This window comes from Aotus nancymaae, unplaced genomic scaffold, assembly GCF_030222135.1.
Source record: "Aotus nancymaae isolate 86718 unplaced genomic scaffold, 86718_ANA_hifiasm-v0.15.2.pri h1tg000011l, whole genome shotgun sequence".
NCBI lineage: Eukaryota > Metazoa > Chordata > Mammalia > Primates > Aotidae > Aotus > Aotus nancymaae.
This window is the reverse complement of record NW_026988422.1, coordinates 58,050,673-58,069,565: the sequence shown is the minus strand read 5'-3', so window position 1 is coordinate 58,069,565 and position 18,893 is coordinate 58,050,673.

The following is an 18,893-nucleotide window of genomic DNA, read 5'->3' as shown; positions in this document are numbered from 1 at the left end:
TTTACAGAAATGGAGTAATACTGTATGCACACTTCTCTGGTCTGGCTCTTGAACTCAGTACAATTATTCTGAAATTCATCCATGTTATGTCTATCAGTATTTCATTCTATTTTGTTGTTGAGTAGTATTCTATTCTATGGATATATCATATTTTATTCATCTGTTCATCAGTTGATGAATATTTGGATTGTTTCTAGTTTTTGGCCATGAGAAATAGAGCTGCTTTGAATATTCACGTACAAGTCTTTGTACAGATTCATGCTTTTCTTTTCCCATGGGTAAATACTTAGGAGTGGAATGGCTAGATTATGTGGCAAGTTTATGTTTAACTTTTGAGAAATGAACAAACTGTTTTCCAAAGTGTTTGTGCCACAATATTAGTCCGTTTTCACACTGCTAATAAAGACATACCCAAGACTGGGCAATTTATAAAAGAAAGAGGTTTAATAAACGTACAGTTCCGCATGGCTGGGGAGGCCTCATAATCGTGCTGGAAGGTAAGGAGGAGCAAGTCACATCTTACATGGACAGCAGCAGGCAAAGAGGGAGCTTGTGCAGGGGAACTCCTCTTTATAAAACCATCAGATCTCATGAGAACTCACGCACTATCACGCAGGAAAGACTCACTCCCATAATTCAATCATCTCCCACCAGGATCCTCCCATGACACATGGAAATTGTGGGAGTTACAATTCAAGATGAGATTTGGGTGGGAACACAGCCAAACCGTATCAGCCACTTTAAATTCCCACCAATAGTGTGTGAGGTTTCAGTTCATCAATGTCATTGCAGCTCACTGCAACCTCCGCCTCCCAGATTCAAGCAATTCTCCTGCCTCAGCCTCTCAAGCAGCTGGGATTATAGGCCTGCACCACCACACCCAGCTAGTTTTTGTATTTTTATTAGAGATGGGATTTCACCATATTGGCCAGGCTGATCTCAAACTCCTGACCTCAAGTGATCCACCCACCTCAGCCTCCCAAACTGCTACCTTGTCCAGCCAATTTTGTAATTTTTTGAGGCTATGTTACTAGAAACATTTAAGTTTCCAGTCTTTGCTATTATTGTTTGACTAGTGAATTAAACTTTTTCATTATGCAGAAACTTCCTTTATCTATGATTTTGCTTATTTTGTACCTTACAGTTGACGTTAACTGTTATTAATACAGTTGTAAAGGATGTTTTTGGTCAGTATTTGCCTAGTGTATGGTTGGGTTTTTTCTTTTTTTTGTATTTTATAGTTTAAAAAAAAAAAATTAATAGAGACAGGGTCTGAATATGTTGCCCATGCTGGTCCCAAACTCTTTAGCTCAAGCTATCCTCCTGCCTTGGCCTCCCAAATTGCTGGAATCACAAGCAGGAGCCACTGTGCTTAGCCTCATATTTTATGTTTTGAATGTATCTCTTTAAACAACATACGGGCTGGACACAGTGGCTCATGCCTAAAATCTCAGCACTTTGGGAGGCCAAGGTGGGCGGATCACAAGGTTGGGAGTTCGAGACCAGTCTGACCAACATGGTGCAACCCCATCTCTGCTAAAAATACAAAATTAGCCAGGCGTGGTGGCACATGCCTGTAATCCAAGCTACCTGGGGGGCTGAGGCAGGAAAATCTCTTGAACCTTGGAGGTGGAGGTTGCAGTGAACCGAGATTGTGTCATTGCATTCCAGCCTGGGCAACAAGAGAGAGACTCCATCTTAAAAAAATAATAATAAAATTAAATTCCTTCAGATAAATATCATTTTATCTGCTTTATTTATTAAAGTCTCAAATAAATAATTGCTAAATTACACAGAGCTCTAAGAGCTACAGGAGTTGAGAGAGATGTGTGAGTTGAAGTCATTGATGAATACTTCATGAATTGTAACTGAAATATACTCAGAGATTCCCTGGAGGTTTGGATCTTCCTAGGGAAATCATCCCTCCCTACCCCTCACTCCTAACCTAACAACAATTATTGGCCAGCCTATCCTTCTTTACCCCAAGACCATGTGATTCCTGAATAAAGTAGCTTCAAACTCTTCCCTTCTCAGCCGTCCTCCAGGTCTCCCTTTCAAGATAGCTTAGTCCATTTTATGGTTCTAGAATGTAAGCCTCATTAATGTCATATGGAAGCACTAAAATCAGGTACCTGGGTCTTTCAAAGAATCCATATTATTTCCTCTTTAGTGAGAAGCGCTAAAATCAGGTACCTGAGTCTTTCAAAGAATGCATATATTTTCTCTTTAGTACTTCTCATACGGAAGCACTAAAATCAAGTACTCAGGTCTTCCAAAGAATTCATGTTATTTTCTCTAAGTCAAACGCACTCAGCTCCAGTTTCCTCTGGGTAAAGCACCATCCTAAGCAATTATGCACGTAGCATTCTTTAAGCCTCTCAAGACTCTCTGGATACTGCCTGGTCTTTCTCTTCTCCTTCACAGTTGTGGAGAGGAGCTCTATACTGTGGTCATTTCCTCTCTTCTCACTGTCTCCCTAACCTTGGCGTCCGCCCTGTCACTCCTCATCCACAGCTCTCGCTAAGGTCACCAGTGAGTTCTGTGTTGTTAAAAGCGCTGAGCGTCTCTCAGTCCTCATTTCACTTAACCTTTTATCATTGTTCCACATCACTGAGCACTCCCTCTTTCACAAATTACTCTTTCCTTCACTTCTGTGACCCAGCATTTCTTGGCTTGTCCCTTTTGAGGTTCTTTCTTCTCAACCAGTAATTAAATGTTGTATTTCCCAGAGGTTGAGACTGAAGCCCTGCCCACTCTTTACACTGTGCTTAATTCCTGAGGCACCTCATGCATATGTATAGCGTTGATTACTGTCTGTGCTAATTTTCCCCAAATTTGTATTTCCAGTTCAAACTCACCATCCAGCTGCCTGTTGTACAACTCAACTTGAATGTCTCGGAGGCACCGTAAGTCAACAGGTCCAAAGTCACTCAGGCTCGTTCCCCACACCTGCTGCTCCTCTGAGGGGCCCTCTTTTAGCAAATGGCACCATCAGCCATCCAATTACTCAAACCAGAAACCCAGGCATCCTCCAGGACAATTTCCCCTCTTACAATCTCCCACTCCAACCCATCTAATCTCCTACAAAGTCCTGTCAGTTTTGTCTCCTAATCTGTCCACCTCCAACTTCCTCCATTCCTAACCCATTCTAGGCTACCATCTTATTTCACCTGAAACATGGTAGTGGCCTCCTAGCTATTGCGCCTAAACTCATTTTACCACCTTTTCCAAAATCTATTGTTAGCTAGAGATCTCTTCTAAAAGCAAATCTGATCAAATCAGCCTCCTGCTTAAACCTTCAGTGGCCTCCTGCTGATTTTAGAATAAAAACAAAACATGGCCTAGACCCTGTTTATCCCTCCACCCTCGCTTTGTCACGTTTTCTTTTATTCTTTTCCCATCTCACCAGCCTTCTTTCTTATCTTTTACTACAGAACTTTTGTACATCCTGTTTCTCCTTTTATCTAGCTAGCTATCCTCATTCTTCAGTGCTCAAGGCAAGTATCAGCTTCCCAGGAAAACCTTAGCATATCAGGCTCCTCCAAAATAGTTCCTGTAAGACCATATTGCCATTCGTGGTAGCTCTTGTCACAGTTACCGTCTTAATTTTGTTAATATTATTATTCAGGTATTGTTTGTGCTCTGCCCTAGGCTGTTAGGTTCATTTCGTTTTTTTCATAATTGTGTGACAATGCTTACCACAGTGCCTGGCTCACAGTGAACATCCAACAAATATTTGTAGAATGAATGGATCAAAAAAAAAAGTACTATTTTAAAGAAAGGTACTATTATTAACCCCATGTTACATCACGAGGAAATTAAGGCTCAGAGAGGTTAAGTCATGTGCCCAGCCAAGACGTGACTGAGTCAAAATCTGAACCTGCCTTTCTGATTCTAGACCCTGCAATGCTTAAGCAGCACTCTGCTTTTCCAAGCGGACCAAGCACCAAAACCAGACCTACCCCCAGCCTTCTAAGGACACCAGTTCCCTGCAGTTACATCTGCATAGTCTTGGAAATTTTTTTTTATAAAGTAGAATCTTGAAAATCAGAACAAAAACTTAGAATCAGCCAGGCACAGTGACTCACAGCTGTAATCCCAGCACTTTAGGAGGCTGAGGAGAGAGGATTACTTAAGGCCAGAAGTTCGAGACCAGTCTGAGAAACATACTGAGACCCCGTCTCTACAAAAAAAGTTTAAAAAGTAATTAGCCAAGCATGGTGGCACTCACCTGTAGTCCTAGCTGCTTGGGGAGCCTGAGGCAGGAGGATCACTTGAGCCCAGGAATTTGAGGCTACAGTGAGCTAAGAAGGTGCCACTGTACTGCAGCCTGGGCGACAAATCAGAACCCTGCCTCTAAATGTGTGTGTGTGTGTGTGTACATGTGTGTGTGTATATATATATGTATATACAAATAAAATTTTTTAAATAAATCCTAGAATCCTGGAGCTGGATGGGATTTAGAAATGCTCTGGTGAAAAACTACCTATCCAAGTCACACAGCAAGGTGGTGACAGATTTAGGGTTAGAACTTCTAGCTCCAGGCTGGGTGTGATGGCTCATGCCTGTAATCCCAGAACTTTGGGAGGCCGAGGAGGGTGGATCACCTGAGGTTGGGAGTTCGAAACCAGCCTGACCAACATGGAGAAACCTTGTCTCTAACAACAACAAAAAAAATACAAAATTAGCTGGGCGTGATGGTGCATGCCTGTAGTTCCAGCTACTTGGGAGGCTAAGGCAGGAGAACCACTTGAACCCAGGAGGTGGAGGTTATGGTGAGCCGAGATCGTGCCATTGCACTCCAGTCTGGCAGCAAGAGCAAAAGTCTGTCTCAAAAAAAAAAAAAAAAAAAGGCAACTTAAACTAGGTGGTATAATCCACAGGTGTTTGTTTAATTTTGGGAGGGCCCAGCATGGTGGCTCACACCTGTAATCCCAGCACTTTGGGAGGATGAGGCAGGTGGATCACATGAGATCAGGAGTTTGAGACCAGCCTGACCAACATGGTGAAACCCCTTCTCTACTAAAAATACAAAATTCCCTGGGCATAGTGGTACACACCTGTGATCCCAGCTACTCGGGAGGCTGAGGCGGGAGAATCAATTGAATCCAGGAGGCAGAGGTCGCAGTGAGCCAAGATTGCGCCATTGCACTCTAGCCTGGGCAACAAGAGCGAAACAGTGTCTCAAAAAGGAAAAAAAAAAAAAAAAAAAAGAACTTCTAGCTCCAAACTCAATGCTTTGCACCCTGAGTTCGATATACCCACCCTGCCTCCACTCCCAGGACAGGAGCTCAGTGTCCAAGGTCCAAGCTTCCATCTGCCAAGAGCAGCGCTTCCAAACTTTTTTGCGTGTGGTTCATTTGTAATTGGTGAGTAGGGTGGGCAGGAGAGCAAGAGATCCCTAGATCCATCTATTCCTACTTTCCATGACTAAAAACAAAACAGAACTCAATGTTATCAACTAAGGGCTGTCTTACAAGCATATTTAGGAGGATTCTTATACATCTGTTCTAGCAGTGGGCGTGTGGCTGCTTCTGATTTGACCATAATAAGTTGCTTTGCTCCCCCTCTTCCCCCGAACGGCAGGCACCGTACTAAACCCATTAACTGCTTTATCTTTTCTTGTTTCTACAACTCCAAAAGGGAAGTTCCATGATTGGTACCACTTCACAGATTAAAAAAACTGAGTTTCAGAGAGATGGAGATTTATCCAAAATTACAAAGTCCCTGAGGGACAGACTGGGGACTTATTTCCAAACTCTTTACACTCTTAACCACTGTGCTGTGCTTCCTCAAAAACAAACAGCTGTGTCTACATGCTGTAAGGTAGTAATTAGAAATGTATCCCTTTCACTGCTGTTTGCCTGGTACATTTATCATGCCTTTTAAAAAATTAGTATAATAAAAACAAGCATGAGGTATTCTATATGTTTAGATATGACGAGATACACTATTAAGGCCAAAATTAAACCATGACAGACTATGTGTAATCTCCTGTTGTACTGAAAGTACATATGAACTTCTGGAAGGATATACGATATGTAGTTGATCAGTTGGAAGTGGGCTTGGGGAGGCCATAAGCGGGAAGCATCCTTATGCCCTTGACTTCTCCACTTCATAAGCAATTATGACTTGTATAATTTTTTCTTTTTTTTGAGATGGAGTTTCGCTCTTGTTACCCAGGATGGAGTGCAATGGTGCGATCTCGGCTCACCGCAACCTCCGCCTCCCAGGTTCAAGCAATTCTCCTGCCTCAACCTCCCGAGTAGCTGGGACTACAGGCGTGCGCCACCATGCCCAGCTAATTTTTGTATTTTTAGTAGACACGGGGTTTCACCATGTTGACCAGGATGGTCTCGATCTCTTGACCTCGTGATCCACCCGCCTCAGCCTCCCAAAGTTCTGGGATTATAGGCGTGAGCCACCACGCCCGGCCGACTTGTATAACTTTTTAAGTTGAAAAATATATTGTAAATATAAATATATATATCATTTCACAGCATAGTTAACTACAAACCCACCACAAGCTAAAATGACCCAGGACTAGCAGCAATTGGATCCCCTGTTCACACTCAGGCCAACACCCCTGACAGTGAGACTGTGAAGGTAAGAGAGAAGCAATGCAGGCGCTGGAGACAGACTGATCAGGGTTCAAATCCCCATCTCCACCATTTACCAGTTTTATGACTTAAGGTATGTTGTTTAACCTCTGAACCTCAGTTTCCTCACCTGTGAAATGGGATAACACTGCCTTATGAAGCGGTGATAAGGATAAGGGAGCTAATGCCTGTCAAGCACTTTGTATAGCACGTGGCAGGTAGTGAGCAGTCACTAGGACTAGCAGCCGTTTTTAGGCACTGATAACAGAACATTCTTCTCCCATTACAGGAATTCCAACTATGCTTCATGGTTGGCTGTTAGGAAATGTAAGATTGCCCAGGGTCAAGGGACAGTCAGGCTTCTGGCTAGAAAAAAAGGGCTCATGGCCTTCTAATTTTTTCAGTCTGTGTGTCAGCCATGAGACTTCCAGGATCTGCCGGGCGCGGTGGCTCACGCCTGTAATCCCAGCACTTTGGGAGGCCGAGGCGGGTGGATCACGAGATCAAGAGATCGAGACCATCCTGGTCGACATCGTGAAACCACGTCTCTACTAAAAATACAAAAAATTAGCTGGGCACGGTGGCGCGTGCCTGTAATCCCGGCTACTCGGGAGGCTGAGGCAGGAGAATTGCCTGAACCCAGGCGGCGGAGGTTGCGATGAGCCGAGATCGAGCCATTGCACTCCAGCCTGGGTAACGAGCGAAACTCCGTCTCAAAAAAAAGAAAAAAAAAAAAAAGAGAGACTTCCAGGATCTGTAGCTATTCCTCAATAATTATTAGCTGTTTGACCTGAGGAGAAAGTTATGCCTGTGAACCTCTGGGGATGTGGTGAGTTTGAGAAATAGATGGTCCAAGCTTTAGTTTCATTCCCATCCATCCCCTGCCTCCAACCCCCTTCCGGGAAATTTACAAGCTCAGAAAGTTTGATCAACCACAGGAAATTCTACAGGTCAGTTTACTTAAGGTGGGGTTGGAACCACTGTGAGCTCACAATTCCTTAACCCAAATTCTGAAATCCAAAACACTCTGAAACCAAAATTTTTTTTTTTGTAAGTCTAAAGAGAACTCATTCAGAGGAAGACCCTAACCTGGACCACCGTAAGATTATTTAACATCTTTATTGATCACACTTAGGATGACTAGTCATACAATTTACTGGAGAGATATTGATGTGCCTGGTAATGCGGTGCTGCCCCAGACCTCACTAAGGGTTTGATATAACATACGGTAGGTGCACAGTATTTCCTTGCTAAAATCTGAAAAAATCTGAATTCTGGAAAACATCTGTGGCCAAGGGTTTCAGATGATAGATTGTGAACCTATATTTCTAGACAGGATTCTGGGTTTTCCTTGCCCACATCCCAACTTCTTTCTATCATTCATCACAGGATCATCTGTGGGGGCAGAAGAACCCGGCTAAAGACCCAGAAGTTTTGAGGCCCTATTGGGCTGTCAGCACCACGGGCAGCAAAACAGCCCCTGAGCGGCTGCCCAACAAATTTGCTGACATCTTGGACTCAGTTTTCCCTATTTAAGAGAGATTGACACAATGAAGCTTGCCTGAGAAATGCAACCAATTGTTTTCTAATAGTAAAACACAACGTATAGGGGTGGGAGTTGGGGGATAGTCAATGTGGTCCAGGCAGAGGAAATAAATGTGTTTCTTATCTTTATCCTCCAGCTGGTTCCAGGCTCTTCTCTGACATTATTAAAAGCCTGGCAGGTACTTTGAATGTTTGTTTCCATCAAGTTTCCTTGCCATTCTAATCTGCAAATACCTCTAGCTAGTTTCCTTTCTTGTGTGTTCCATGTTGTCTAGCCACTGACTTTTCCCCCCTCACGTGCCTAGCAACCAGGTACATGAGCAAGACCTTGTTAGAAATGGACAGCATATTTCTGCTGGACTTCTCCCAGCCCTGGTCATTCTTTTTTTTTTTTTTTTTGAGACAGAGTCTCATTCTGTCACCAGGCTGGAGTGCAGTGGCTGGTGCGATCTCAGCTCACTGCAACCTCCGCCTCCCGGGTTCAAGTGATTTTCCTGCCTCAGCTTCCCGAGTAGCTGGGAGTACGGGTGTGCACCACCACACCCAGCTAATTTTTGTATTTTAAGCAGAGACAGAGTTTCACCATGTTGGCTAGAATGATCTTGATCTCTTGACCTCATGATCCGCTCGCCTTGGCCTCCCAAAGTGCTGGAATTACAGGCGTGAGCCATCGCGGCTGGCTGGCCCTGGTCATTCTAACAAAAAAGATGTGAAGTAAGCCACAAGTCCCCACTGTTGTTCATGATCGATTTATCATTAAGTACTTGAGGAGGAAAAGAGGGGCTACTGTGAGGTGATTTACTACTAGGTGAAGTCATGCCCTGCCTCATTGAATTGAGTCCTCTGTCACTGAAATCCATGCTTCAAATGGCCAGCATGAGGTCCCAGGATATCAGAGCTGCAAGGGCCTTAGAGCTTATATACTGGAGGCACTAGAAGCAGAATGGTTGCTTTTCTTCATTCAGCAAATATCTATTAAGTGTTTACTTATGTCAGCCCTAAGTTAGGTACAAGGGATAGAAATACAGCCCCATCCTCCTCCCAGAAACTCAGAGTCAATTGAAGAAGAGACAAGTAAGATGTAAAAATACAATGCTCTGAGTGCTATGGGAGGGAAAATACACGGTATTACCAGGAAGCCAGAGAGGGAGCATCCAGCCCAGGCTGAGAAGTCTGAGAAAAGACACCAAGGAGGAAACCCCTGAGCTGAGTTTTTAATGGTGGGTGGGTTGTGGTGGTTTACACCTGTAATCCCAGCACTTTGGGAGGCTGAGGCAGGAGGATCACTTGAAGCCAAGAATTGGAGACTGGCCTGGGAAACAAAGTGAGACCCTGTCCCTACAAAAAATAAATAATAAATAAATAAATTAGCCAGGTATGGTGCACATACCTATAATTTCAGCACTTTGAGAGGCTGAGGCAGGAGGATTGCTTGAGCCCAGGAGGTCAAGGCTGAAGTGAGCTATGATCGTGCCTCTGCACTCCAGCCTGGGTGACAGAGCAAGACACTATCTCAAAAAAAAAAAGAAAAATGAGTGGGGTAAGGGATTTCAAGGAAGCAGAATGGCACATGCAAAGGCAGTACACTGTGGAGAACCCAGACTTGTCATCATTTTGTACATGTATGTATTTGTCCTTATTCCACAGCTAAAATAATCCTGTCTTTGCTAACCAGAGCAATATCTCATATCTCTTTGTATCCCCAGAACCAACCCTGTTTTCTATATATAGTAAATGCTCTCTCAATGGTTCTCAGTGATAATGGGTTTGAGGCCTCACACTATCAGAACGGTAGCCAAGTAGAGGATTTTACAGTAGAAAGCAGAAAATAATGGTAGAAATGTGGACACCCTCACTCTGTACCTCTAACACTTGCTGCGCTGCACCAAGGAGGAACCTTGACCTCAGGACTCCAGCAAACTGCAGAAATCAAAATTGATCCTGACTTTCCATGGCTGACAGTTCCTCTGGAGAGTGTGTCCTAGCAAAAAGTCCCCTGTACATGTTCCCAGGAAGATTTAGTTCGAGCCCCGGTTCCAGCCACCGTCAGCTCAGTGATGCTGTGAGAATTCCATAACTTGTCTGAGCTGCTCCTTTTCTACCTACAAAAGTAGAACTTATGACTGGGTTACCTACCCCAATGCATTTTATGAAGATAAAAAGAAAAGTAGTCAGATTCACAGCTAGTGCTTTGGAAACACAAAACATCACTCCTATCAGAAGCTATCATTCTACCAGGTAAGGAATCACAAAGCCCAGACTCCCCTGCCGACCAGCTGTTGGCCCTGGCCGACTCCTCTCTGGGCCTCATTTCTTTCTCTGTGGTTGAATTCTACAGATGATCCTTGAAGATCTTACATTGTTCAATGATTTTTTTTAATGCTTTCATTTGCAAACTGGAAGCCTTAAGCAGCCTTTGTACGCTGTTCTCTGGAAGAGCTGAGCTTTAATCCTGTTTATGTCCTGATGCTTGTCTATTGGTACCAAAGCTCCCAGTATTGGCTGATTGAATTGAAGCAGGGATAGGCCTGGTTGTCCGTGGAAGATTGCAATGGCTACAGTCCAGAGAGGTCCTCTTGGCTGGAGCCTCGAGAATGTGGGGGATGGCCAGGCAGGGAGAGAGACTCAAGTTGCAAACCCAGTTAAAGGTTTCCCCTAAATTTTCAGCATTTAACTGAAGAAAATATTTTCTGTAACATCGGGGGAAAAACATTGCAGCTTAGCAAAATGAAATGAATTAAATCCCTTACCAGTTTGCTATGTAGATACACACACACACACACACACACACACACACACAATCTCTCTCTCTCCCTCCCCCCCTGCACCCTCTTTATCATCCTCATCACTCATTCACTTCCCCTCCCAGTTTCCTGACCCTTCTAGATGTTCCAGCTTTCCTTGATCTCTTCCCCTTTCCTCCCCAAGTCATCTCCTCTGCCACCTCTCTCTCCCTGGCCATTGTATTTCCCACTCCCTGCGTCTTCCCCACTGCTTTTTATTTGCCTTCCTTTTTTCTGTGAGGATCACTAGGGCTGTAAGGAGAACATAATCCTTTAGAAATGTGACCTCATTTACTATTATTCTCCCACCAAGGCAGCCCAGGGGTAGAGGTCACTCCCCAACCCCACCACTGTTCCTGCTGGGAGTTAAGATTTTGAGAGAGAGGATGAGTCTTCAAAGGGTACCCAATGTAGCAATCATTCACTCAATGGATATTTATTTTTATTTAAGCTTTAAAATAATTTTAAGGTGGTGCATATATATTGCAGAGAGTTAGAAAATACAAAAGCAGAATAAAGAAGAACGTTTAAATGAACCATACTTACTTCCATCAAGGGAAAACCCTTAATAGCATTTTGTTTTAATTCCTCCTAGGATTTTTATGGGCTTTTTGGCATACTTGTGATTATACTATATGTGCAATTTTGTAACCTGCTTTTGTCCACTTCATTTTATAACATAAGCATTTCTCCTATGAGATGGCAAACTCTTTTAAAATATCATTTAAATTTGTTTACTCATTGTCCTATTTTTTTAACATTTATGTATGTTCCAATTTTTCTGTAGAGATAATTAATACTGTGATGGCCAGTTTTGTGTGCAAAGCTTACACAGTTAGTATGGTATTAAGGTTAAGAGTGAGGCCTTGAAGCCAGGCTGCCTGGATTGGAATCTGGACTCTGTCCTTACAAGCCATAAAACCTTGGGTAAATTGTGTGTCCCAGTTTTCACATCTGCATAAGAGGTGTGATAATAGTACCTACCTTGTGGGGTTGTTAGAATTAAATCAGATTACCAGGCACAGTGTCTCATGCCTGTAATCCCAGCACTCTGAGAGGCCGAGGTGGGCAGATCACCTGAGTTCTGGAGTTCAAGACCACCCTGGGCAACATGGTGAAACCCCATCTCTACTAAATTACAAAAAATTAGCCAGGCGTGGTGGCGCACATCTGTAGTCCCAGCTACTCGAGAGACTGAAGCACAAGAATTACTTGAGCCCGGGAAGGCGGAGGTTGCAGTGGGCCAAGATTGCACCACTGCACTCCAGCTTGGGCTAAAGAGTGAGACTGTGTCTCAAAAAAGAACTAAATCAGACTATTTACCTAAAGCAGTGCCTCGCATGTAGCAGTTACTCAAAAAATGTTACCTATTAATACTGCCTTAGGATGGTTTCCCAGTAGTGAACTTACTCTGTCCTTTGACACATGGTACCAAATTGCTTTCCAAAAAAAGAGCAAACGTGTGTTGGCAAATCTACCATGATTTGAACCTAGGTGTGCCGATGCAAAGAATCCTGCTCGTTCCACCAGCCCTCCACAGCATCTCCTCAGGCAAGGGTTAGAGATCCCTGCAACGATTGTTCTCCTAGCACCAAAGAAATGAAGTATCGTTAAGACAAAATGAAACAATGTACAGAGCATCTGAACAACACCTGGCACCTATTAAATTTTTTAAGAATTAATACAAATTATATTTTTATAGTAAATGTTTACATCATAGATTTAATAGATAATTCATTGAGATAGTACATTTTTTAAAATTCTTAACACAGTTCCTGGCACATGGCAAGAGCTCAAAAAAGCCTACCTACCATCCATCCATCCTTCCTTCTGTCTCTTTTCTGTTTTGTTTTGTTTTGTTTTGTTTTGAGACGGAATCTTCCTCTGTTACACAGACTGGAATGCAGTGGCGCAATCTCGGCTCACTGTGACCTCTGCCTCCCGGGTTCAAGTGATTCTCCTACCTCAGCCTCCTGAGTAGCTGGGACTACAGGCACACCACCATGCCCAGCTAACTTTTGTATTTTTAGTGTGTTTGCCAGACTGGTCTCAAACTCCTGACCTCAAGCAATCCACCTGCCTTGTCTTCCCAGAATGCTGGGATTACAGGCGTGAGCCACTGCGCCCAGCCTGCTCCTTCTGTCTCTATTGTACCTCTCTCTCAATAGCTCTCCAGTGCCCAGCCCAGCTCGGTGTGCCTTCACTGCTCTAGTTGTTAACATTCTCATTGACACAGCAGAGCCCTGCTATCATAGTGTAGTCTGGGCCCACAGTTTGTGCTGGAGTAACAGCCTTGGGAGCCAAGGAAGAGGATTATATACCAGGGTGTGAAGGAGAGCTGGGATGAAGGCTTCAGTGAAACCAAATACGTGCTTGCTGTAATGCACAGCCTTACATGGGTGCCCCAAGCACTGCTTGCTGCTGGGACCATGAGTGACCAGGGATCAAAAAGCTAATAACTGCAAGTAGTGTGGCCTCACTGGCTTATCCCTTCTTCTCCCTTCCTTCCTCCCTCCCTCTCTCTCTCTCTCTCTCTCTCTCTCTTTCCCTCTCTCTCTCTCTGCCTCTCTCACACACACATACACACACGCCCCTTCCAAGGCACAAAAAGAGGAGAATCCTTGGGAGTGGGTGTTCTGGCAAAAGAGAGGCAGCAGCCTGAGTGTTTTCCCTTCTCCCTGGGCTTTTTTTCACTTTCCCCTCTGCTTGCAGACCCTGCTAGCCCCCAGGGTGGTATTCCCGGTGCTTCTCCCTCCCTCACCCATTCACTCTTGGGTCCTGTTAACCCAGCTGAATTAGGCTGCGATCTTCAAAGGGAACATCAGAAAAATTAAAATAAAACAAAAGAGAAATGAACAAAGCATATTAAAGGGCTCAGCCTTAGAGTTTGGCAGGTACAGGTTCCTGACCCAGCAGAGAATTCCAGGCCTTGCATCTTTCCAATTCCACCTGAGGGGCATGCATGTCCAGAGAGTCTCTTTGTACGTTCTGAGGTTGTTTCCTCTTGTTTCTTTTTCTGCTCTCTCATTAAATGTCACAATTCCTTGGACAATGATGCAGACGAGTAAGGTTGCTGGGGTAAAGAGTGGGGAAAATATCAGCTTTGGCGTCACACAGACCTGGCTTCAAATCTTGCTAGTCATTTGTTGAGCGTATGAATCTAGTATATTAATTTAACTTCCATAAGCCTTGATTAAAAACTTTATTGACTTATTCTGAGGATTAAAAGGTGAAAGTGTTTAATACAAAATCGTGTCTGGACCGAAGAGTATAACAATTTCTCCAGCTTCTCCAGGGATGTCTTCTTAGTACCAATAACCTTTTGCCTCCCAGTGCCCTGCTGCCCCAGACCCTCAGGAAGGCACAAGGAAAGTTCCTCCCTTTACACAGAGGGAGAAAGGTTCTCCTTTCCTAGCTCAGAAAGCCATTCTTGGGGCAAACACACCCTACCTTACACACACACACACAAATATAGACATGCACAAAGAGGGGAGCAGTCCTGGGTCCTAGGCCTTAGCTCTTTAAAGGGTTCCAGTCAGGGCTTTGTAGGAGCTTGGGGCCCATTCTGCACTGTCCCAGTTCAGGGTGAAGGCAAAGAAGGCCTCCTTCTGCAAATCCACCAGCCCCATCACACTGACTCTGGCTTCAAGGCCAGGAAGAAGGCAAGATCATGCATCAGTTTTGCTTTTTTCTTTTGGCTTGGTATTGATCTCTGACTATTTTTTCCAAGTTGGAAGTTACTTAGCTTCTCTGGTTACTTACCTTCTAGTTTTCCTCATGCGTAAACTGGGAATGATACATAAAATTAGAGAGCCTGGCATGGTAGCTCACGCCTATAATCCCAGCACTTTGGGAGGCCGAGGCAAGTGGATCATGAGGTCAGGAGTTTTAGACCAGCCTGGCCAACCTGATGAAACCTTATCTCTACTAAAAATACAAAAATTAGCTGGGCATGGTGGCAGGTGCCTATAATCCCAGCTACTCAGGAGGCTGAGGCAGGAGAATTGCTTGAACCCAGGGGGCAGAGGTTGCAGTGAGCTGAGATCACGCCATTGCACTCCAGCCTGGGTAACAGAGTGGACTCTGACTCAAAAAAAAAAAAAAAAAAAGAATGCTTATTCTTCCACTCATTTTCATTTTGTCACCATATCAGGTGAAAGAACGCTGCCATCTGCTTGCCACTGTTGATAAGCCCCACCCCAGCACCCCCAATCTCTCACACATATACAGTCACTCATCCTTGCTCCAGCAAAGTGGGAAAGTGCCAAGAGTGCAGGTTTCTCTGCCAGGGTGCAAATGCTCCCATGCCCGAGCAACCTGTGGATGCCAGAGTTAGAGCTGCTGGAGTTCAGAGCTGTGCAGTCTGCAGTGGCTGGTTTCCTCCACCTTATGCTCTGGTTCTGCCTCTCAAATTTGCAGTAACTCACCCACTCTCCTCCCCAGGCTTAAGTGAGTGTGTGCCTGGCAGGAGAGCAGAGAATTGAGCGGGACTGGTGCTAAGAACTCTCATCATCTTCTTTCCTTGGCATGAATCAGTGTGTTTCTAAAGAAATGGCTTGATCTTCAGTTTTGTAATCTCCTATGGAGAGAAGAAGTGAGCAGCTGTGGTAATGTACTTCCAAAGCCCCCCAGATGAGAAGTTTAAAAGACAGACGACTCTAGATTCCATTGCTGGGGGTCTGCCTAGCAAAGGGCCTGACTCAGAAGCATTGAGGTTTCCAGGGTTCTCTCTTGCATTAAGAGTCAAGAATTTGTTTCTGCTATTTGCTTCCAGTCATATATGCACCCTTCCTCGGAACTATGTCATTCTGGAGCCATATCCATGAGAGCAGGATTTGGCTGATGGGCAGTCCAAAGGCCCACCTGTCCCTGTCCTTTGCCAGACAATCCTCCTTTAGCTAGGGCTTTGTGGGTCACAGCCACATGGCCTTGGGCATAAGCTCAACTCCAAGGTAGAGGGGTCACTAGGCCAGGGGTGGGGCTCACCTGTCCTCTTATTACAGGGAGCATCTCTTCCAATATGTGGCCTATTGAAGTAGTAGTGGGGCAGATCTCTCTATGCTTGGTGCTGATTTACATTACCCTGGGAACACTGTGAGGCAATCAACCCCTTGTAAAAAGAACTAAGAGTTTATGCAAGAAAAAGCTAACGAAGGGAAGTCCCCAGGTGGGAAGAGATTAGCAGCTGGAGCTGACTCCAACTAAAACAGAACCCTCCTGTGTTGGATTTCACTTGCGGAATGTCAGAGGTGGGTGGAGAAGAGGACCCGAGGGCATCTCCTTCCAGGTTTTCAGCCAGTGCCTACTCTGTCCCTTACCTGTGGTCCTCACCCTGGTCCCAGCAAGGATGCCTGCTGCCTCCAGGTGAGTTTCCAGGGCTGCCCTGCCCCACTCAGCTCTCCTGGCCCAAGCCTGAGCCTTTCCCTTTTCCATTAAGATAATCAAGGTAAGATGGGAGGAGCCTTTTCGGCTTAAGAAAATTTTCTAGGAACCAAGGCTGAGTGCAGTGGCTCACGCCTGTAATCCCAACACATTGGGAGGCTGAGGCAGGTGGATCACAAGGTCAGGAGTTCGTAAACCAGCCTGATCAACATGGTGAAACCCCGACTCTGCTCAAAGTACAAAAAAAAATTAGCCAAGCATGGTGGTACGCACCTGTAATGCCAGCTATTCGAAGGCTGAGGCAGGAGAATCACTGGAACCCAGGAAGCAGAGGTTATGGTGAGCCGAGACCGCGCCACTTCACTCCACCTAGGCAACAGAGCAAGACTCCGTCTCAAAAATAAATAAATAAATAAATAAATAATAAATAAATAAATAAAATTTTCTAGGAACCAAAGGGAAAATAAAACTTTAAAAAGAGAGAGAGAGAGAGTACCTAGAAACTGAGGGGCTATAGCACTCAGCAGCATTACCCAGGGTAAGCAGTTTGCTCCCCTCCTGACGCCCTCTGGTAAAAAGCATCAGCTTCCCAGAAGCAGGAGTTCCCAGAGTTACCCTTGAGGCCTTGCTCTCTTCCCCACAACCAATCTCTCCTCTTTGTTCTCACCCAGAAGTGTCTTAAATCCCTTCCCTGCTCCCATCCTGCTGAGTCTGCCTTGCTCAAGTTCTCACCACCTCTTTCCTGGGCTCTGGTGGAGCTTCTTCATCAGTTCTCCAGGCTCTGCTCTTCACTCTGGCCTTCCTACCAACAATCCCCTCCTCCCATGGCCTGCCTGGTGACTGTCTCCTCCTTTAATAAAACTCAGACCTTCTTCAGGAAGTCTCCTGGGACTTCCCCAGGCAGGGCAAGCTGTTTCCTTCTCTGGCACTCTTCACATACTCCATGACAGCATTTATCACCATGTGTTGAAATTGCTGGCCAATATGTCTTTCGATCTCATCACCCTCCACCGCAGCTCCTTCAAAGGCCTGGACAATAGTTTATACTTTCCATTCTTGGTGTCTAACAGAGGGGTTGATTTTCATTACACAGCAGGAAATGCTTGATGGAAAAAGGAAGGGAGTGATTAAGAGAGGGAACGGAAAAAGAATGGAAACTTTGCATGGTTGTAGATTCTTCAGTCCCTGAGCCACCCGTATACCTGGTGAGAGGTAAAGAATTTCCCTGAAGAAATTCTGATCGCCGGGCATGGTGGCTCATGCCTGTAATCCCAGCACTTTGGGAGGCCAAGGCGGGTGGATCACGAGGTCAAGAGATCGAGACCATCCTGGTCAACATGGTGAAACCCCGTCTCTACTAAAAATACAAAAAATTAGCTGGGCATGGTGGCGCATGCCTGTAATCCCAGCTACTCAGGAGACTGAGGCAGGAGAATTGCTTGAACCCAGGAGATGGAGATTGTGGTGAGCCGAGATCGCGCCATTGCACTCCAGCCTGGGTAACAAGAGCGAAACTCCGTCTCAAAAAAAAAAAAAAAGAAATTCTGACCACTGCATTACCCACTATTCTCTGTCACAAGCATCAAACATTGCTGACTGCACTTACAGTTTCTTCAAAGCTACTGAATTCTAAGAAAGCAAAGGCCCAGGAAGATGAGGCGACTGCCTAAGGTCGCACAGCTAATTAATGACAAAGGCGAGACTAGAACCTGGGTCTCCTGGCACCAGGCCAGGGCCCTTGACACAACACCAACAGCCTCTCTTTGAATTTTCCCTCCAGGCAGCAGTGTATAATTATCAACATTAGTATTTAGAATTATATGAAGCTTTTGCTTCACTGGCTTTTTTATTATCCTTTCTATTAGTATTTCGGTATGCAGCCCAGGCATGGAGCAAAGCCAGGGTAGGGAGGGGAGAAGCAGAGGGAGGCCAAGGCCAAGTAGGGGGCCATAAGCCCCTGTGAGAGGAAGGCCAGAGAAAGCAAAGACACAGGAGGGTGCCCTGACACCAAAGACAATGTCTCGTGTGTGTGTCTGTACGTCTGTGTTGAGGAGGGGGGTGTCTGTGAAGATGCTGTGTGGGCCCCAGATGAGTGGTCCAAAAGCCTTCCTGGCCTCAAGGGGCTTATTAATGCATTATCCACTAATGAGGCAGGGGCAGGAAGAGCAATAATATATTTAGCACCCAACAAGTTAAACACCAATGCCAGCCCTGAGACAGACCACAGGATGAGGGAGTTCTCTGTCCTGCCCTGAAGGGAAGAAGACCCAAGCCCCATGATGTGGACTTCCTCCTGACTCCTACTGTGCACTCTAGGAGCTATGCCGAACTGTGCCTGACGCCCACATCCTGTGGGAGTGAGGGAGTCCTGGAGCCCCCACCATGCCTTATGCTGTAGCATCCTCAGCTAGATGCTAGGAGGCTAGTGGATGCTAATGGAATCCCACTGCCCAACCCTGGTTCTTCGTGCCTTCCAGCCCCAGCTGCAGCCTGCTCTAGGGTTTACTTTGCAGACCTACACTTACCTTCAGAAAATGAGAATACTCTCTCCTCCTGACCTCTTGGGACTTTGGTGAGACTCAAG